This window comes from Melospiza melodia, chromosome 25 (assembly GCF_035770615.1).
Source record: "Melospiza melodia melodia isolate bMelMel2 chromosome 25, bMelMel2.pri, whole genome shotgun sequence".
Taxonomy (NCBI): domain Eukaryota; kingdom Metazoa; phylum Chordata; class Aves; order Passeriformes; family Passerellidae; genus Melospiza; species Melospiza melodia.
In genome coordinates this window covers 11,990,131-12,013,558 of record NC_086218.1, presented here as the reverse complement: position 1 = coordinate 12,013,558, position 23,428 = coordinate 11,990,131, and positions in this window count along the sequence as shown.

The following is a 23,428-nucleotide window of genomic DNA, read 5'->3' as shown; positions in this document are numbered from 1 at the left end:
CTCGGCGCCTCCTTTAAGCGATGCTCCACGTACCCAAGCGCGGATCCAGGTGTTCCCCCCGACCCTGTGGGAAGCTCCCGCAGTCCTTCCATGAGACAGCGCCGGGAGCCGCCCATAAACCCCTCCACTCAGCAGCTCCATGCAAAAGGGAGCTGAGGCAAAGCCTCCCCCTAAAACAGCCTCGCCCTGGCAGGAGCCGGCCCCTCATCATCCTCACACTCACACCTGGGCTGCTCCGAGCCCCCATCATCCTCACACTCACACCTGGGCTGCTCCGAGCCCCGATCATCCTCACACTCACACCTGGGCTGCTCCGAGCCCCCATCATCCTCACACTCACACCTGGGCTGCTCCGAGCCCCCATCATCATTACAGCTCACACCTGGGCTGCTCCGAGCCCCAATCATATATTTTTCATATTTATATTCGCATTTATATTTAGAATTTATATTACTCTATAATAAAAATTATATTATATATTGCATCTCTTCATGTTACTTGCATAGATTTCTATTTCTATTCATAGTTTGGTATTATATCTTTATATCTCTATATATTTATTATATATTTCTGTATGTCGATTTACATTTCTATAGTACTTATATTATTTAAAATAAAACCCCTGCCTCTAACGAAATAAAAAGCAAAGACACCCCTTTCTTTAAAACACATTTAAAATTTTAAAAATAATTTTGTTTGTCATAATTTTGTTCACATCAATATTTGTAATTTTCATTTGTTATATTTATAGATATTATATATATTGGAGAGAATACCTTTTTATATAATAATAGATATATTCTTTTGACACAATAGATTTCTTTTACTTATATTTATATGTATTAAATATTTATTGATATCGACATATATTTATGATATATTTGGATTTCTAGTTTTATATTTTTTATGAAATCTCCAGCCTATACCCCAATAAAAGCCAACCAATCCCCAATCTATTTAAACTATATTTAAACATGAATCCTGTCACGGCTGCATTGCACAGCAGTGCCCCAAGCTAATCTGACACTTGTTCATCTCCTGGACCTGAATCTGAACCCGCTCACCTTGATCGCACCTGGCAGAACCATTTTCGTACCTTTTTCTGGCATGCCTTGTTTTTGGGTTTTTTTGTCTTGAGTTTTTGTGACCTTTATTGCCTCTCTTTCTTGCCTTGTTTCTTGGGGCTTTTACTCCCTTTTTCCTTGATTTTTTTCTGGCACTTCTTGGGGTTTTTTCTTCGTTTCTTCTTGCCCATCTTGTTGGGTTTTTTTACTTTTTCCTGTTTTTCCTTGCCCCCCTTGGGGTTTTTTTTTTCAGGTGTTTTTTTTTTTTGTTTTTTTTTCCTTGGATTTTCTTGGCCTTCTTTTTTTTTCTTTTCTGGATTTTTTCTTCCCCATCTTGGTTTTTAGTTCTGATTTTATTTCTTGCCCATTTTGGGGTTTTTCTCTGGTCTGTTCTCAGGGATTTTTCTTGCCCATCTTGGGTACTTTTCTGTTTTGTTTTGGTTTTTTTTTTTTTTCTCTGCCTTTCTTACGTTTTTTTCTGGTTTATTTTTTTTTCTGGGATTTTTCTCGCCCATCTTGGGGGTTTATTCTGGGCTTTTTCATGCCCATCTTGGGGTTTTCTTATGCGTTTTTTTCTTGCCCATCTTGTTCTTGTTTTTCGGGTTTTTTTTTCTTTTTTTTTTTTTTTTTTTTTTGTCTTTATTTTGTTTTATTCCTGTTTTTATTTCTGTGGTATTTCTGGGATTTTTCTTGCTCATCTTAGATTTTTCAGGGAGGGAGGTTTCTCACCCATCCCGAGGTTTTTTTTTTTTATGTGGGTTTGTTTTTTTTTTTTTTGTTTTTTTTTTTTTTTTCCGTAGGTTTCCCCTTGCCCTCCTGGTTTTTGGGTTTTTTGTCTGTCTTCCTTCCTTCCTTCCTGTCCTTCCTTCTTTCTTCCTTTCATTTCCTTTCCTTATTTTCTTTTTTTCTTTTTCTTTCTTTCTTTTCCTGCATTTCTAATCTTGGTTTTCCTTTCTAGCTTTAGAATAAAAAAGCAGCAGTAGTAATTTTCAGGCTACCTGGGAGTAAAAAAAACTCCAAAACGAAAATGATTTAAAGAAAACGATTTATTCCCTGGGAGCCTGAAATTTTCTACTGCTGCACATGATATAGAGCTTTTATTCCTTCTTATAGATAGTTGATATTTTATACTTTATACAGCGCCCCCTGCCGTCTGCACCGGCGCACTGCAGGCACAGCGCCCCCTGCCGTCTGCACAGGCGCACTGCAGGCACAGCGCTGCGACGTCGCCTTTTACGACAGTCGTGCTTTACAGCAGTCGCGCTTTACGACAGTCGCGCTTTACGGCACCTTTTACGACAGCGCTTCTTTACGGCACCTTTTACGACAGTTTTGCTTAACGGCACCTTTTACGACAGTCGCGCTTTACGACAATCTTTAAGACAGTCGCGCTTTACAGCACCTTTTACGACAGTCGCGCTTTACGGAACCTTTTACGACAGTTCTGCTTTACGGCACCTTTTGCGACAGTTCTGCTTTACGGCACCTTTTACGACAGTCGCGATTTACGACACCTTTTACGACAGTCACGCTTTACGGCACCTTTTACGACAGTAGCACTTTACGGCACCTTTCACGACAGTCACGCTTTACGACACCTTTTACGACAGTCGCGCTTTACGGCACCTTTTACGACAGTTTTGCTTTACGGCACCTTTTACGACAGTCGCGCTTTACGGTACCTTTTACGACAGTCGCGCTTTACGGCCGTATTTACGACAGTCGCGCTTTACGGCACCTTTTACGACAGTCGCGCTTTACGGTACCTTTTACGACAGTCGCGCTTTACGGCCGTATTTACGACAGTCGCGCTTTACGGCACCTTTTACGACAGTCGCGCTTTACGGCCGTATTTACGACAGTCGCGCTTTACGGCACCTTTTACGACAGTCGCGCTTTACGGCCGTATATACGAAAGTCGTGCTTTACGGCCGTATTTACGACAGTCGCGCTTTACGGCCGTATATACGACAGTCGCGCTTTAGGGCCGTATTTACGACAGTCGCGCTTTACGGCCGTATATACGACAGTCGCGCTTTACGGCCGTATTTACGACAGTCGCGCTTTACGGCCGTATTTACGACAGTCGCGCTTTACGGCACCTTTTACGACAGTCGCGCTTTACGGCACCTTTTACGACAGTCGCGCTTTACGGCAGTCTTTACGACAGTCGCGCTTTACGGCCGTATTTACGACAGTCGCGCTTTACGGCCGTATTTACGACAGTCGCGCTTTACGGCACCTTTTACGACAGTCGCGCTTTACGGCCGTATTTACGACAGTCGCGCTTTACGGCCGTATTTACGACAGTCGCGCTTTAAGGCCGTATTTACGACAGTCGCGCTTTACGGCACCTTTTACGACAGTCGCGCTTTACGGCCGTATTTACGACAGTCGCGCTTTACGGCACCTTTTACGACAGTCGCGCTTTACGGCAGTCTTTACGACACTCGCGCTTTACGGCAGTCTTTACGACAGTCGCGCTTTACGGCCGTATTTACGACAGTCGCGCTTTACGGCCGTCTTTACGACAGTCGCGCTTTACGGCACCTTTTACGACAGTCTCGCTTTACGGCCGTATTTACGACAGTCGCGCTTTACGGCCGTATTTACGACAGTCGCGCTTTACGGCACCTTTTACGACAGTCTCGCTTTACGGCCGTATTTACGACAGTCGCGCTTTACGGCACCTTTTACGACAGTCGCGCTTTACGGCCGTATTTACGACAGTCGCGCTTTACGGCCGTATTTACGACAGTCGCGCTTTACGGCAGTCTTTACGACAGTCGCGCTTTACGGCACCTTTTACGACAGTCGCGCTTTACGGCCGTATTTACGACAGTCGCGCTTTACGGCCGTATTTACGACAGTCGCGCTTTACGGCACCTTTTACGACAGTCGCGCTTTACGGCCGTATTTACGACAGTCGCGCTTTACGGCCGTATTTACGACAGTCGCGCTTTACGGCCGTATTTACGATAGTCGCGCTTTACGGCCGTATTTACGACAGTCGCGCTTTACGGCACCTTTTACGACAGTCGCGCTTTAAGGCCGTATTTACGACAGTCGCGCTTTACGGCACCTTTTACGACAGTCGCGCTTTACGGCCGTATTTACGACAGTCGCGCTTTACGGCCGTATTTACGACAGTCGCGCTTTACGGCCGTATTTACGACAGTCGCACTTTACGGCACCTTTTACGACAGTCGCGCTTTACGGCCGTATTTACGACAGTCGCGCTTTACGGCCGTATTTACGACAGTCGCGCTTTACGGCAGTCTTTACGACAGTCGCGCTTTACGGCACCTTTTACGACAGTTGCGCTTTACGGCTGTATTTACGACAGTCGCGCTTTACGGCCGTATTTACGACAGTCGCGCTTTACGGCCGTATTTACGACAGTCGCACTTTACGGCACCTTTTACGACAGTCGCGCTTTACGGCCGTATTTACGACAGTCGCGCTTTACGGCACCTTTTACGACAGTCGCGCTTTACGGCCGTATTTACGACAGTCGCGCTTTACGGCCGTATTTACGACAGTCGCGCTTGACGGCCGTATTTACGACAGTCGCGCTTTACGGCCGTATTTACGATAGTCGCGCTTTACGGCCGTATTTACGACAGTCGCGCTTTACGGCACCTTTTACGACAGTCGCGCTTTAAGGCCGTATTTACGACAGTCGCGCTTTACGGCACCTTTTACGACAGTCGCGCTTTACGGCCGTATTTACGACAGTCGCGCTTTACGGCCGTATTTACGACAGTCGCGCTTTACGGCACCTTTTACGACAGTCGCGCTTTACGGCCGTATTTACGACAGTCGCGCTTTACGGCCGTATTTACGACAGTCGCGCTTTACGGCACCTTTTACGACAGTCGCGCTTTACGGCCGTATTTACGACAGTCGCGCTTTACGTCCGTATTTACGACAGTCGCGCTTTACGGCCGTATTTACGACAGTCGCGCTTTACGGCCGTATTTACGACAGTCGCGCTTTACGGCACCTTTTACGACAGTCGCGCTTTACGGCCGTATTTACGACAGTCGCGCTTTACGGCCGTATTTACGACAGTCGCGCTTTACGGCACCTTTTACGACAGTCGCGCTTTACGGCAGTCTTTACGACAGTCGCGCTTTACGGCCGTATTTACGACAGTCGCGCTTTACGGCCGTATTTACGACAGTCGCGCTTTACGGCACCTTTTACGACAGTCGCGCTTTACGGCCGCATTTACGACAGTCGCGCTTTACGGCACCTTTTACGACAGTCGCGCTTTAAGGCCGTATTTACGACAGTCGCGCTTTACGGCCGTATTTACGACAGTCGCGCTTTACGGCACCTTTTACGACAGTCGCGCTTTACGGCCGTATTTACGACAGTCGCGCTTTACGGCCGTATTTACGACAGTCGCGCTTTACGGCCGTATTTACGATAGTCGCGCTTTACGGCCGTATTTACGACAGTCGCGCTTTACGGCACCTTTTACGACAGTCGCGCTTTACGGCCGTATTTACGACAGTCGCGCTTTACGGCCGTATTTACGACAGTCGCACTTTACGGCACCTTTTACGACAGTCGCGCTTTACGGCCGTATTTACGACAGTCGCGCTTTACGGCACCTTTTACGACAGTCGCGCTTTACGGCCGTATTTACGACAGTCGCGCTTTACGGCCGTATTTACGACAGTCGCGCTTTACGGCCGTATTTACGACAGTCGCGCTTTACGGCCGTATTTACGACAGTCGCGCTTTACGGCACCTTTTACGACAGTCGCGCTTTACGGCCGTATTTACGACAGTCGCGCTTTACGGCCGTATTTACGACAGTCGCGCTTTACGGCCGTATTTACGACAGTCGCGCTTTACGGCCGTATTTACGACAGTCGCGCTTTACGGCACCTTTTACGACAGTCGCGCTTTACGGCACCTTTTACGACAGTCGCGCTTTACGGCCGTATTTACGACAGTCGCGCTTTACGGCACCTTTTACGACAGTCGCGCTTTACGGCCGTATTTACGACAGTCGCGCTTTACGGCCGTATTTACGACAGTCGCGCTTTACGGCACCTTTTACGACAGTCGCGCTTTACGGCACGTTTTACGACAGTCGCGCTTTACGGCCGTATTTACGACAGTCGCGCTTTACGGCCGTATTTACGACAGTCGCACTTTACGGCACCTTTTACGACAGTCGCGCTTTACGGCCGTATTTACGACAGTCGCGCTTTACGGCCGTATTTACGACAGTCGCGCTTTACGGCACCTTTTACAACAGTCGCGCTTTACGGCCGTATTTACGACAGTCGCGCTTTACGGCACCTTTTACGACAGTCGCGCTTTACGGCCGTATTTACGACAGTCGCGCTTTACGGCACCTTTTACGACAGTCGCGCTTTACGGCCGTATTTACAACAGTCGCGCTTTACGGCCGTATTTACGACAGTCGCGCTTTAAGGCCGTATTTACGACAGTCGCGCTTTACGGCCGTATTTACGACAGTCGCGCTTTACGGCACCTTTTACGACAGTCGCGCTTTAAGGCCGTATTTACGACAGTCGCGCTTTACGGCCGTATTTACGACAGTCGCGCTTTACGGCCGTCTTTACGACAGTCGCGCTTTACGGCCGTATTTACGACAGTCGCGCTTTACGGCCGTATTTACGATAGTCGCGCTTTACGGCCGTATTTACGACAGTCGCGCTTTACGGCCGTATTTACGACAGTCGCGCTTTACGGCACCTTTTACGACAGTCGCGCTTTACGGCCGTATTTACGACAGTCGCGCTTTACGGCCGTATTTACGACAGTCGTGCTTTACGGCACCTTTTACGACAGTCGCGCTTTACGGCCGTATTTACGACAGTCGCGCTTTACGGCCGTATTTACGACAGTCGCGCTTTACGGCACCTTTTACGACAGTCGCGCTTTACGGCCGTATTTACGACAGTCGCGCTTTACGGCCGTCTTTACGACAGTCGCGCTTTACGGCACCTTTTACGACAGTCGCGCTTTACGGCCGTATTTACGACAGTCGCGCTTTACGGCACCTTTTACGACAGTCGCGCTTTACGGCCGTATTTACGACAGTCGCGCTTTACGGCACCTTTTACGACAGTCGCGCTTTACGGCCGTATTTACGACAGTCGCGCTTTACGGCACCTTTTACGACAGTCGCGCTTTACGGCACCTTTTACGACAGTCGCGCTTTACGGCCGTATTTACGACAGTCGCGCTTTACGGCCGTATTTACGACAGTCGCGCTTTACGGCCGTATTTACGACAGTCGCGCTTTACGGCCGTATTTACGACAGTCGCGCTTTACGGCACCTTTTACGACAGTCGCGCTTTACGGCACCTTTTACGACAGTCGCGCTTTACGGCCGTATTTACGACAGTCGCGCTTTACGACCGTATTTACGACAGTCGTGCTTTACGGCCGTATTTACGACAGTCGCGCTTTACGGCACCTTTTACGACAGTCGCGCTTTACGGCACCTTTTACGACAGTCGCGCTTTACGGCCGTATTTACGACAGTCGCGCTTTACGGCCGTCTTTACGACAGTCGCGCTTTACGGCCGTCTTTACGACAGTCGCGCTTTACGGCACCTTTTACGACAGTCGCGCTTTACGGCCGTCTTTACGACAGTCGCGCTTTACGGCCGTCTTTACGACAGTCGCGCTTTACGGCACCTTTTACGACAGTCGCGCTTTACGGCCGTATTTACGACAGTCGCGCTTTACGGCACCTTTTACGACAGTCGCGCTTTACGGCACCTTTTACGACAGTCGCGCTTTACGGCCGTATTTACGACAGTCGCGCTTTACGGCCGTATTTACGACAGTCGCGCTTTACGGCACCTTTTACGACAGTCGCGCTTTACGGCCGTCTTTACGACAGTCGCGCTTTACGCTTGTATTTACGACAGTCGCGCTTTACGGCCGTATTTACGACAGTCGCGCTTTACGGCCGTATTTACGACAGTCGCGCTTTACGGCACCTTTTACGACAGTCGCGCTTTACGGCCGTATTTACGACAGTCGCGCTTTACGGCCGTATTTACGACAGTCGCGCTTTACGGCCGTATTTACGACAGTCGCGCTTTACGGCACCTTTTACGACAGTCGCGCTTTACGGCACCTTTTACGACAGTCGCGCTTTACGGCACCTTTTACGACAGTCGCGCTTTACGGCACCTTTTACGACAGTCGCGCTTTACGGCCGTATTTACGACAGTCGCGCTTTACGGCACCTTTTACGACAGTCGCGCTTTACGGCCGTATTTACGACAGTCGCGCTTTACGGCACCTTTTACGACAGTCGCGCTTTACGGCACCTTTTACGACAGTCGCGCTTTACGGCACCTTTTACGACAGTCGCGTTTTACGGCCGTATTTACGACAGTCGCGCTTTACGGCCGTATTTACGACAGTCGCGCTTTACGGCCGTATTTACGACAGTCGCGCTTTACGGCCGTCTTTACGACAGTCGCGCTTTACGGCCGTATTTACGACAGTCGCGCTTTACGGCCGTATTTACGACAGTCGCGCTTTACGGCACCTTTTACGACAGTCGCGCTTTACGGCAGTCTTTACGACAGTCGCGCTTTACGGCACCTTTTACGACAGTCGCGCTTTACGGCCGTATTTACGACAGTCGCGCTTTACGGCCGTATTTACGACAGTCGCGCTTTACGGCCGTATTTACGACAGTCGCGCTTTACGGCACCTTTTACGACAGTCGCGCTTTACGGCCGTATTTACGACAGTCGCGCTTTACGGCCGTATTTACGACAGTCACGCTTTACGGCCGTATTTACGACAGTCGCGCTTTACGGCCGTCTTTACGACAGTCGCGCTTTACGGCCGTATTTACGACAGTCGCGCTTTACGGCACCTTTTACGACAGTCGCGCTTTACGGCCGTATTTACGACAGTCGCGCTTTACGGCACCTTTTACGACAGTCGCGCTTTACGGCCGTATTTACGACAGTCGCGCTTTACGGCACCTTTTACGACAGTCGCGCTTTACGGCCGTATTTACGACAGTCGCGCTTTACGGCCGTATTTACGACAGTCGCGCTTTACGGCCGTCTTTACGACAGTCGCGCTTTACGGCACCTTTTACGACAGTCGCGCTTTACGGCCGTATTTACGACAGTCGCGCTTTACGGCCGTATTTACGACAGTCGCGCTTTACTGCACCTTTTACGACAGTCGCGCTTTACGGCCGTATTTACGACAGTCGCGCTTTACGGCCGTATTTACGACAGTCGCGCTTTACGGCACCTTTTACGACAGTCGCGCTTTACGGCCGTATTTACGACAGTCGCGCTTTACGGCCGTATTTACGACAGTCGCGCTTTACGGCACCTTTTACGACAGTCGCGCTTTACGGCCTTATTTACGACAGTCGCGCTTTACGGCACCTTTTACGACAGTCGCGCTTTACGGCAGTCTTTACGACAGTCGCGCTTTACGGCACCTTTTACGACAGTCGCGCTTTACGGCAGTCTTTACGACAGTCGCGCTTTACGGCCGTATTTACGACAGTCGCGCTTTACGGCACCTTTTACGACAGTCGCGCTTTACGGCCGTATTTACGACAGTCGCGCTTTACGGCCGTATTTACGACAGTCGCGCTTTACGGCCGTATTTACGACAGTCGCGCTTTACGGCCGTATTTACGACAGTCGCGCTTTACGGCACCTTTTACGACAGTCGCGCTTTACGGCCGTATTTACGACAGTCGCGCTTTACGGCCGTATTTACGACAGTCGCGCTTTACGGCCGTATTTACGACAGTCGCGCTTTACGGCACCTTTTACGACAGTCGCGCTTTACGGCCGTCTTTACGACAGTCGCGCTTTACGGCCGTCTTTACGACAGTCGCGCTTTACGGCCGTCTTTACGACAGTCGCGCTTTACGGCCGTATTTACGACAGTCGCGCTTTACGGCCGTATTTACGACAGTCGCGCTTTACGGCACCTTTTACGACAGTCGCGCTTTACGGCCGTATTTACGACAGTCGCGCTTTACGGCACCTTTTACGACAGTCGCGCTTTACGGCCGTATTTACGACAGTCGCGCTTTACGGCACCTTTTACGACAGTCGCGCTTTACGGCACCTTTTACGACAGTCGCGCTTTACGGCACCTTTTACGACAGTCGCGCTTTACGGCCGTATTTACGACAGTCGCGCTTTACGGCCGTATTTACGACAGTCGCGCTTTACGGCCGTCTTTACGACAGTCGCGCTTTACGGCACCTTTTACGACAGTCGCGCTTTACGGCCGTATTTACGACAGTCGCGCTTTACGGCCGTATTTACGACAGTCGCGCTTTACGGCCGTATTTACGACAGTCGCGCTTTACGGCACCTTTTACGACAGTCGCGCTTTACGGCCGTATTTACGACAGTCGCGCTTTACGGCCGTATTTACGACAGTCGCGCTTTACGGCACCTTTTACGACAGTCGCGCTTTACGGCCGTATTTACGACAGTCGCGCTTTACGGCCGTATTTACGACAGTCGCGCTTTACGGCACCTTTTACGACAGTCGCGCTTTACGGCCGTATTTACGACAGTCGCGCTTTACGGCCGTATTTACGACAGTCGCGCTTTACGGCACCTTTTACGACAGTCGCGCTTTACGGCAGTCTTTACGACACTCGCGCTTTACGGCACCTTTTACGACAGTCGCGCTTTACGGCAGTCTTTACGACAGTCGCGCTTTACGGCCGTATTTACGACAGTCGCGCTTTACGGCACCTTTTACGACAGTCGCGCTTTACGGCCGTATTTACGACAGTCGCGCTTTACGGCCGTATTTACGACAGTCGCGCTTTACGGCAGTCTTTACGACAGTCGCGCTTTACGGCCGTATTTACGACAGTCGCGCTTTACGGCCGTATTTACGACAGTCGCGCTTTACGGCCGTATTTACGACAGTCGCGCTTTACGGCACCTTTTACGACAGTCGCGCTTTACGGCCGTATTTACGACAGTCGCGCTTTACGGCACCTTTTACGACAGTCGCGCTTTACGGCACCTTTTACGACAGTCGCGCTTTACGGCCGTATTTACGACAGTCGCGCTTTACGGCCGTCTTTACGACAGTCGCGCTTTACGGCCGTCTTTACGACAGTCGCGCTTTACGGCACCTTTTACGACAGTCGCGCTTTACGGCCGTATTTACGACAGTCGCGCTTTACGGCCGTCTTTACGACAGTCGCGCTTTACGGCCGTCTTTACGACAGTCGCGCTTTACGGCCGTCTTTACGACAGTCGCGCTTTACGGCACCTTTTACGACAGTCGCGCTTTACGGCCGTATTTACGACAGTCGCGCTTTACGGCACCTTTTACGACAGTCGCGCTTTACGGCCGTATTTACGACAGTCGCGCTTTACGGCCGTCTTTACGACAGTCGCGCTTTACGGCCGTATTTACGACAGTCGCGCTTTACGGCCGTCTTTACGACAGTCGCGCTTTACGGCCGTATTTACGACAGTCGCGCTTTACGGCCGTATTTACGACAGTCGCGCTTTACGGCACCTTTTACGACAGTCGCGCTTTACGGCCGTATTTACGACAGTCGCGCTTTACGGCACCTTTTACGACAGTCGCGCTTTACGGCACCTTTTACGACAGTCGCGCTTTACGGCACCTTTTACGACAGTCGCGCTTTACGGCACCTTTTACGACAGTCGCGCTTTACGGCACCTTTTACGACAGTCGCGCTTTACGGCCGTATTTACGACAGTCGCGCTTTACGGCACCTTTTACGACAGTCGCGCTTTACGGCCGTATTTACGACAGTCGCGCTTTACGGCACCTTTTACGACAGTCGCGCTTTACGGCCGTATTTACGACAGTCGCGCTTTACGGCCGTATTTACGACAGTCGCGCTTTACGGCCGTCTTTACGACAGTCGCGCTTTACGGCCGTATTTACGACAGTCGCGCTTTACGGCCGTATTTACGACAGTCGCGCTTTACGGCCGTCTTTACGACAGTCGCGCTTTACGGCCGTATTTACGACAGTCGCGCTTTACGGCACCTTTTACGACAGTCGCGCTTTACGGCCGTATTTACGACAGTCGCGCTTTACGGCACCTTTTACGACAGTCGCGCTTTACGGCCGTATTTACGACAGTCGCGCTTTACGGCACCTTTTACGACAGTCGCGCTTTACGGCCGTATTTACGACAGTCGCGCTTTACGGCCGTATTTACGACAGTCGCGCTTTACGGCCGTCTTTACGACAGTCGCGCTTTACGGCACCTTTTACGACAGTCGCGCTTTACGGCCGTCTTTACGACAGTCGCGCTTTACGGCACCTTTTACGACAGTCGCGCTTTACGGCCGTATTTACGACAGTCGCGCTTTACGGCCGTATTTACGACAGTCGCGCTTTACGGCCGTATTTACGACAGTCGCGCTTTACGGCCGTATTTACGACAGTCGCGCTTTACGGCACCTTTTACGACAGTCGCGCTTTACAGCAGTCTTTACGACAGTCGCGCTTTACGGCCGTATTTACGACAGTCGCGCTTTACGGCACCTTTTACGACAGTCGCGCTTTACGGCCGTATTTACGACAGTCGCGCTTTACGGCCGTATTTACGACAGTCGCGCTTTACGGCCGTATTTACGACAGTCGCGCTTTACGGCCGTATTTACGACAGTCGCGCTTTACGGCACCTTTTACGACAGTCGCGCTTTACGGCCGTATTTACGACAGTCGCGCTTTACGGCCGTATTTACGGCAGTCGCGCTTTACGGCCGTATTTACGACAGTCGCGCTTTACGGCACCTTTTACGACAGTCGCGCTTTACGGCCGTATTTACGACAGTCGCGCTTTACGGCCGTATTTACGACAGTCGCGCTTTACGGCCGTATTTACGACAGTCGCGCTTTACGGCACCTTTTACGACAGTCGCGCTTTACGGCCGTCTTTACGACAGTCGCGCTTTACGGCCGTCTTTACGACAGTCGCGCTTTACGGCCGTATTTACGACAGTCGCGCTTTACGGCCGTATTTACGACAGTCGCGCTTTACGGCCGTATTTACGACAGTCGCGCTTTACGGCACCTTTTACGACAGTCGCGCTTTACGGCACCTTTTACGACAGTCGCGCTTTACGGCCGTATTTACGACAGTCGCGCTTTACGGCCGTCTTTACGACAGTCGCGCTTTACGGCCGTCTTTACGACAGTCGCGCTTTACGGCACCTTTTACGACAGTCGCGCTTTACGGCACCTTTTACGACAGTCGCGCTTTACGGCCGTCTTTACGACAGTCGCGCTTTACGGCCGTCTTTACGACAGTCGCGCTTTACGGCCGTCTTTACGACAGTCGCGCTTTACGGCACCTTTTACGACAGTCGCGCTTTACGGCCGTATTACGACAGTCGCGCTTTACGGCACCTTTTACGACAGTCGCGCTTTACGGCACCTTTTACGACAGTCGCGCTTTACGGCCGTATTTACGACAGTCGCGCTTTACGGCCGTATTTACGACAGTCGCGCTTTACGGCACCTTTTACGACAGTCGCGCTTTACGGCCGTCTTTACGACAGTCGCGCTTTACGGCCGTATTTACGACAGTCGCGCTTTACGGCCGTATTTACGACAGTCGCGCTTTACGGCACCTTTTACGACAGTCGCGCTTTACGGCCGTATTTACGACAGTCGCGCTTTACGGCACCTTTTACGACAGTCGCGCTTTACGGCCGTATTTACGACAGTCGCGCTTTACGGCACCTTTTACGACAGTCGCGCTTTACGGCACCTTTTACGACAGTCGCGCTTTACGGCACCTTTTACGACAGTCGCGCTTTACGGCCGTATTTACGACAGTCGCGCTTTACGGCACCTTTTACGACAGTCGCGCTTTACGGCACCTTTTACGACAGTCGCGCTTTACGGCACCTTTTACGACAGTCGCGCTTTACGGCCGTATTTACGACAGTCGCGCTTTACGGCCGTATTTACGACAGTCGCGCTTTACGGCCGTCTTTACGACAGTCGCGCTTTACGGCCGTATTTACGACAGTCGCGCTTTACGGCCGTATTTACGACAGTCGCGCTTTACGGCCGTATTTACGACAGTCGCGCTTTACGGCCGTATTTACGACAGTCGCGCTTTACGGCACCTTTTACGACAGTCGCGCTTTACGGCAGTCTTTACGACAGTCGCGCTTTACGGCACCTTTTACGACAGTCGCGCTTTACGGCCGTATTTACGACAGTCGCGCTTTACGGCCGTATTTACGACAGTCGCGCTTTACGGCCGTATTTACGACAGTCGCGCTTTACGGCACCTTTTACGACAGTCGCGCTTTACGGCCGTATTTACGACAGTCGCGCTTTACGGCCGTATTTACGACAGTCGCGCTTTACGGCCGTCTTTACGACAGTCGCGCTTTACGGCCGTCTTTACGACAGTCGCGCTTTACGGCCGTATTTACGACAGTCGCGCTTTACGGCACCTTTTACGACAGTCGCGCTTTACGGCCGTATTTACGACAGTCGCGCTTTACGGCACCTTTTACGACAGTCGCGCTTTACGGCCGTATTTACGACAGTCGCGCTTTACGGCACCTTTTACGACAGTCGCGCTTTACGGCCGTATTTACGACAGTCGCGCTTTACGGCCGTATTTACGACAGTCGCGCTTTACGGCACCTTTTACGACAGTCGCGCTTTACGGCCGTATTTACGACAGTCGCGCTTTACGGCCGTCTTTACGACAGTCGCGCTTTACGGCCGTATTTACGACAGTCGCGCTTTACTGCACCTTTTACGACAGTCGCGCTTTACGGCCGTATTTACGACAGTCGCGCTTTACGGCCGTATTTACGACAGTCGCGCTTTACGGCACCTTTTACGACAGTCGCGCTTTACGGCCGTATTTACGACAGTCGCGCTTTACGGCCGTATTTACGACAGTCGCGCTTTACGGCACCTTTTACGACAGTCGCGCTTTACGGCCGTATTTACGACAGTCGCGCTTTACGGCCGTCTTTACGACAGTCGCGCTTTACGGCAGTCTTTACGACAGTCGCGCTTTACGGCACCTTTTACGACAGTCGCGCTTTACGGCAGTCTTTACGACAGTCGCGCTTTACGGCCGTATTTACGACAGTCGCGCTTTACGGCACCTTTTACGACAGTCGCGCTTTACGGCCGTATTTACGACAGTCGCGCTTTACGGCCGTATTTACGACAGTCGCGCTTTACGGCCGTATTTACGACAGTCGCGCTTTACGGCACCTTTTACGACAGTCGCGCTTTACGGCCGTATTTACGACAGTCGCGCTTTACGGCCGTATTTACGACAGTCGCGCTTTACGGCCGTATTTACGACAGTCGCGCTTTACGGCCGTATTTACGACAGTCGCGCTTTACGGCCGTCTTTACGACAGTCGCGCTTTACGGCCGTATTTACGACAGTCGCGCTTTACGGCCGTATTTACGACAGTCGCGCTTTACGGCCCTTTTACGACAGTCGCGCTTTACGGCACCTTTTACGACAGTCGCGCTTTACGGCCGTATTTACGACAGTCGCGCTTTACGGCACCTTTTACGACAGTCGCGCTTTACGGCCGTATTTACGACAGTCGCGCTTTACGGCACCTTTTACGACAGTCGCGCTTTACGGCACCTTTTACGACAGTCGCGCTTTACGGCCGTATTTACGACAGTCGCGCTTTACGGCCGTATTTACGACAGTCGCGCTTTACGGCCGTATTTACGACAGTCGCGCTTTACGGCCGTCTTTACGACAGTCGCGCTTTACGGCACCTTTTACGACAGTCGCGCTTTACGGCCGTATTTACGACAGTCGCGCTTTACGGCCGTATTTACGACAGTCGCGCTTTACGGCCGTATTTACGACAGTCGCGCTTTACGGCACCTTTTACGACAGTCGCGCTTTACGGCCGTATTTACGACAGTCGCGCTTTACGGCCGTATTTACGACAGTCGCGCTTTACGGCACCTTTTACGACAGTCGCGCTTTACGGCCGTATTTACGACAGTCGCGCTTTACGGCCGTATTTACGACAGTCGCGCTTTACGGCACCTTTTACGACAGTCGCGCTTTACGGCCGTATTTACGACAGTCGCGCTTTACGGCCGTATTTACGACAGTCGCGCTTTACGGCACCTTTTACGACAGTCGCGCTTTACGGCAGTCTTTACGACACTCGCGCTTTACGGCACCTTTTACGACAGTCGCGCTTTACGGCAGTCTTTACGACAGTCGCGCTTTACGGCCGTATTTACGACAGTCGCGCTTTACGGCACCTTTTACGACAGTCGCGCTTTACGACCGTATTTACGACAGTCGCGCTTTACGGCCGTATTTACGACAGTCGCGCTTTACGGCAGTCTTTACGACAGTCGCGCTTTACGGCCGTATTTACGACAGTCGCGCTTTACGGCCGTATTTACGACAGTCGCGCTTTACGGCCGTATTTACGACAGTCGCGCTTTACGGCACCTTTTACGACAGTCGCGCTTTACGGCCGTATTTACGACAGTCGCGCTTTACGGCACCTTTTACGACAGTCGCGCTTTACGGCACCTTTTACGACAGTCGCGCTTTACGGCCGTATTTACGACAGTCGCGCTTTACGGCCGTCTTTACGACAGTCGCGCTTTACGGCCGTCTTTACGACAGTCGCGCTTTACGGCACCTTTTACGACAGTCGCGCTTTACGGCCGTATTTACGACAGTCGCGCTTTACGGCCGTCTTTACGACAGTCGCGCTTTACGGCCGTCTTTACGACAGTCGCGCTTTACGGCCGTCTTTACGACAGTCGCGCTTTACGGCACCTTTTACGACAGTCGCGCTTTACGGCCGTATTTACGACAGTCGCGCTTTACGGCACCTTTTACGACAGTCGCGCTTTACGGCCGTATTTACGACAGTCGCGCTTTACGGCCGTCTTTACGACAGTCGCGCTTTACGGCACCTTTTACGACAGTCGCGCTTTACGGCACCTTTTACGACAGTCGCGCTTTACGGCCGTATTTACGACAGTCGCGCTTTACGGCCGTATTTACGACAGTCGCGCTTTACGGCAGTCTTTACGACAGTCGCGCTTTACGGCCGTATTTACGACAGTCGCGCTTTACGGCCGTATTTACGACAGTCGCGCTTTACGGCCGTATTTACGACAGTCGCGCTTTACGGCACCTTTTACGACAGTCGCGCTTTACGGCCGTATTTACGACAGTCGCGCTTTACGGCACCTTTTACGACAGTCGCGCTTTACGGCCGTATTTACGACAGTCGCGCTTTACGGCACCTTTTACGACAGTCGCGCTTTACGGCCGTCTTTACGACAGTCGCGCTTTACGGCCGTCTTTACGACAGTCGCGCTTTACGGCACCTTTTACGACAGTCGCGCTTTACGGCCGTATTTACGACAGTCGCGCTTTACGGCCGTCTTTACGACAGTCGCGCTTTACGGCCGTCTTTACGACAGTCGCGCTTTACGGCCGTCTTTACGACAGTCGCGCTTTACGGCACCTTTTACGACAGTCGCGCTTTACGGCCGTATTTACGACAGTCGCGCTTTACGGCACCTTTACGACAGTCGCGCTTTACGGCCGTATTTACGACAGTCGCGCTTTACGGCCGTCTTTACGACAGTCGCGCTTTACGGCACCTTTTACGACAGTCGCGCTTTACGGCCGTCTTTACGACAGTCGCGCTTTACGGCCGTATTTACGACAGTCGCGCTTTACGGCCGTATTTACGACAGTCGCGCTTTACGGCACCTTTTACGACAGTCGCGCTTTACGGCCGTATTTACGACAGTCGCGCTTTACGGCACCTTTTACGACAGTCGCGCTTTACGGCCGTATTTACGACAGTCGCGCTTTACGGCCGTATTTACGACAGTCGCGCTTTACGGCCGTATTTACGACAGTCGCGCTTTACGGCACCTTTTACGACAGTCGCGCTTTACGGCACCTTTTACGACAGTCGCGCTTTACGGCACCTTTTACGACAGTCGCGCTTTACGGCCGTATTTACGACAGTCGCGCTTTACGGCCGTATTTACGACAGTCGCGCTTTACGGCCGTATTTACGACAGTCGCGCTTTACGGCACCTTTTACGACAGTCGCGCTTTACGGCCGTATTTACGACAGTCGCGCTTTACGGCCGTATTTACGACAGTCGCGCTTTACGGCCGTCTTTACGACAGTCGCGCTTACGGCCGTATTACGACAGTCGCGCTTTACGGCCGTATTTACGACAGTCGCGCTTTACGGCACCTTTTACGACAGTCGCGCTTTACGGCACCTTTTACGACAGTCGCGCTTTACGGCAGTCTTTACGACAGTCGCGCTTTACGGCCGTATTTACGACAGTCGCGCTTTACGGCCGTATTTACGACAGTCGCGCTTTACGGCCGTATTTACGACAGTCGCGCTTTACGGCACCTTTTACGACAGTCGCGCTTTACGGCCGTATTTACGACAGTCGCGCTTTACGGCCGTATTTACGACAGTCGCGCTTTACGGCCGTCTTTACGACAGTCGCGCTTTACGGCCGTCTTTACGACAGTCGCGCTTTACGGCCGTATTTACGACAGTCGCGCTTTACGGCACCTTTTACGACAGTCGCGCTTTACGGCACCTTTTACGACAGTCGCGCTTTACGGCCGTATTTACGACAGTCGCGCTTTACGGCACCTTTTACGACAGTCGCGCTTTACGGCCGTATTTACGACAGTCGCGCTTTACGGCACCTTTTACGACAGTCGCGCTTTACGGCCGTATTTACGACAGTCGCGCTTTACGGCCGTATTTACGACAGTCGCGCTTTACGGCCGTCTTTACGACAGTCGCGCTTTACGGCACCTTTTACGACAGTCGCGCTTTACGGCCGTATTTACGACAGTCGCGCTTTACGGCCGTCTTTACGACAGTCGCGCTTTACGGCACCTTTTACGACAGTCGCGGTTTACGGCCGTATTTACGACAGTCGCGCTTTACGGCCGTCTTTACGACAGTCGCGCTTTACGGCCGTATTTACGACAGTCGCGCTTTACGGCACCTTTTACGACAGTCGCGCTTTACGGCAGTCTTTACGACAGTCGCGCTTTACGGCCGTATTTACGACAGTCGCGCTTTACGGCACCTTTTACGACAGTCGCGCTTTACGGCCGTATTTACGACCGTCGCGCTTTACGGCCGTATTTACGACAGTCGCGCTTTACGGCCGTCTTTACGACAGTCGCGCTTTACGGCCGTATTTACGACAGTCGCGCTTTACGGCCGTATTTACGACAGTCGCGCTTTACGGCCGTATTTACGACAGTCGCGCTTTACGGCACCTTTTACGACAGTCGCGCTTTACGGCCGTATTTACGACAGTCGCGCTTTACGGCCGTATTTACGACAGTCGCGCTTTACGGCCGTATTTACGACAGTCGCGCTTTACGGCACCTTTTACGACAGTCGCGCTTTACGGCCGTCTTTACGACAGTCGCGCTTTACGGCCGTATTTACGACAGTCGCGCTTTACGGCCGTATTTACGACAGTCGCGCTTTACGGCACCTTTTACGACAGTCGCGCTTTACGGCCGTCTTTACGACAGTCGCGCTTTACGGCCGTATTCACGACAGTCGCGCTTTACGGCCGTATTTACGACAGTCGCGCTTTACGGCACCTTTTACGACAGTCGCGCTTTACGGCACTTTTACGACAGTCGCGCTTTACGGCCGTATTTACGACAGTCGCGCTTTACGGCACCTTTTACGACAGTCGCGCTTTACGGCCGTATTTACGACAGTCGCGCTTTACGGCCGTCTTTACGACAGTCGCGCTTTACGGCACCTTTTACGACAGTCGCGCTTTACGGCCGTATTTACGACAGTCGCGCTTACGGCACCTTTTACGACAGTCGCGCTTTACGGCACCTTTTACGACAGTCGCGCTTTACGGCCGTCTTTACGACAGTCGCGCTTTACGGCGTATTTACGACAGTCGCGCTTTACGGCCGTATTTACGACAGTCGCGCTTTACGGCAGTCTTTACGACAGTCGCGCTTTACGGCACCTTTTACGACAGTCGCGCTTTACGGCACCTTTTACGACAGTCGCGCTTTACGGCCGTATTTACGACAGTCGCGCTTTACGGCACCTTTTACGACAGTCGCGCTTTACGGCCGTATTTACGACAGTCGCGCTTTACGGCACCTTTTACGACAGTCGCGCTTTACGGCCGTCTTTACGACAGTCGCGCTTTACGGCCGTCTTTACGACAGTCGCGCTTTACGGCCGTCTTTACGACAGTCGCGCTTTACGGCACCTTTTACGACAGTCGCGCTTTACGGCCGTATTTACGACAGTCGCGCTTTACGGCCGTATTTACGACAGTCGCGCTTTACGGCCGTATTTACGACAGTCGCGCTTTACGGCCGTATTTACGACAGTCGCGCTTTACGGCCGTCTTTACGACAGTCGCGCTTTACGGCCGTATTTACGACAGTCGCGCTTTACGGCCGTCTTTACGACAGTCGCGCTTTACGGCCGTATTTACGACAGTCGCGCTTTACGGCCGTATTTACGACAGTCGCGCTTTACGGCCGTATTTACGACAGTCGCGCTTTACGGCCGTATTTACGACAGTCGCGCTTTACGGCACCTTTTACGACAGTCGCGCTTTACGGCCGTATTTACGACAGTCGCGCTTTACGGCCGTATTTACGACAGTCGCGCTTTACGGCCGTATTTACGACAGTCGCGCTTTACGGCCGTATTTACGACAGTCGCGCTTTACGGCACCTTTTACGACAGTCGCGCTTTACGGCACCTTTTACGACAGTCGCGCTTTACGGCCGTATTTACGACAGTCGCGCTTTACGGCCGTATTTACGACAGTCGCGCTTTACGGCCGTATTTACGACAGTCGCGCTTTACGGCCGTATTTACGACAGTCGCGCTTTACGGCACCTTTTACGACAGTCGCGCTTTACGGCCGTATTTACGACAGTCGCGCTTTACGGCCGTATTTACGACAGTCGCGCTTTACGGCCGTCTTTACGACAGTCGCGCTTTACGGCCGTATTTACGACAGTCGCGCTTTACGGCCGTATTTACGACAGTCGCGCTTTACGGCACCTTTTACGACAGTCGCGCTTTACGGCACCTTTTACGACAGTCGCGCTTTACGGCACCTTTTACGACAGTCGCGCTTTACGGCAGTCTTTACGACAGTCGCGCTTTACGGCACCTTTTACGACAGTCGCGCTTTACGGCCGTATTTACGACAGTCGCGCTTTACGGCCGTATTTACGACAGTCGCGCTTTACGGCCGTATTTACGACAGTCGCGCTTTACGGCACCTTTTACGACAGTCGCGCTTTACGGCCGTATTTACGACAGTCGCGCTTTACGGCCGTCTTTACGACAGTCGCGCTTTACGGCCGTCTTTACGACAGTCGCGCTTTACGGCCGTCTTTACGACAGTCGCGCTTTACGGCCGTATTTACGACAGTCGCGCTTTACGGCACCTTTTACGACAGTCGCGCTTTACGGCACCTTTTACGACAGTCGCGCTTTACGGCCGTATTTACGACAGTCGCGCTTTACGGCACCTTTTACGACAGTCGCGCTTTACGGCCGTATTTACGACAGTCGCGCTTTACGGCACCTTTTACGACAGTCGCGCTTTACGGCCGTATTTACGACAGTCGCGCTTTACGGCCGTATTTACGACAGTCGCGCTTTACGGCCGTCTTTACGACAGTCGCGCTTTACGGCACCTTTTACGACAGTCGCGCTTTACGGCCGTATTTACGACAGTCGCGCTTTACGGCCGTCTTTACGACAGTCGCGCTTTACGGCACCTTTTACGACAGTCGCGCTTTACGGCCGTATTTACGACAGTCGCGCTTTACGGCCGTATTTACGACAGTCGCGCTTTACGGCCGTCTTTACGACAGTCGCGCTTTACGGCCGTATTTACGACAGTCGCGCTTTACGGCACCTTTTACGACAGTCGCGCTTTACGGCAGTCTTTACGACAGTCGCGCTTTACGGCCGTATTTACGACAGTCGCGCTTTACGGCACCTTTTACGACAGTCGCGCTTTACGGCCGTATTTACGACAGTCGCGCTTTACGGCCGTCTTTACGACAGTCGCGCTTTACGGCCGTATTTACGACAGTCGCGCTTTACGGCCGTATTTACGACAGTCGCGCTTTACGGCCGTATTTACGACAGTCGCGCTTTACGGCCGTATTTACGACAGTCGCGCTTTACGGCCGTATTTACGACAGTCGCGCTTTACGGCCGTCTTTACGACAGTCGCGCTTTACGGCCGTATTTACGACAGTCGCGCTTTACGGCACCTTTTACGACAGTCGCGCTTTACGGCCGTATTTACGACAGTCGCGCTTTACGGCCGTATTTACGACAGTCGCGCTTTACGGCCGTATTTACGACAGTCGCGCTTTACGGCCGTATTTACGACAGTCGCGCTTTACGGCACCTTTTACGACAGTCGCGCTTTACGGCCGTCTTTACGACAGTCGCGCTTTACGGCCGTATTTACGACAGTCGCGCTTTACGGCCGTATTTACGACAGTCGCGCTTTACGGCACCTTTTACGACAGTCGCGCTTTACGGCCGTATTTACGACAGTCGCGCTTTACGGCACCTTTTACGACAGTCGCGCTTTACGGCCGTATTTACGACAGTCGCGCTTTACGGCACCTTTTACGACAGTCGCGCTTTACGGCACCTTTTACGACAGTCGCGCTTTACGGCACCTTTTACGACAGTCGCGCTTTACGGCCGTATTTACGACAGTCGCGCTTTACGGCACCTTTTACGACAGTCGCGCTTTACGGCCGTCTTTACGACAGTCGCGCTTTACGGCCGTATTTACGACAGTCGCGCTTTACGGCCGTATTTACGACAGTCGCGCTTTACGGCCGTATTTACGACAGTCGCGCTTTACGGCACCTTTTACGACAGTCGCGCTTTACGGCCGTATTTACGACAGTCGCGCTTTACGGCCGTATTTACGACAGTCGCGCTTTACGGCACCTTTTACGACAGTCGCGCTTTACGGCCGTATTTACGACAGTCGCGCTTTACGGCCGTATTTACGACAGTCGCGCTTTACGGCACCTTTTACGACAGTCGCGCTTTACGGCAGTCTTTACGACACTCGCGCTTTACGGCACCTTTTACGACAGTCGCGCTTTACGGCAGTCTTTACGACAGTCGCGCTTTACGGCCGTATTTACGACAGTCGCGCTTTACGGCACCTTTTACGACAGTCGCGCTTTACGGCACCTTTTACGACAGTCGCGCTTTACGGC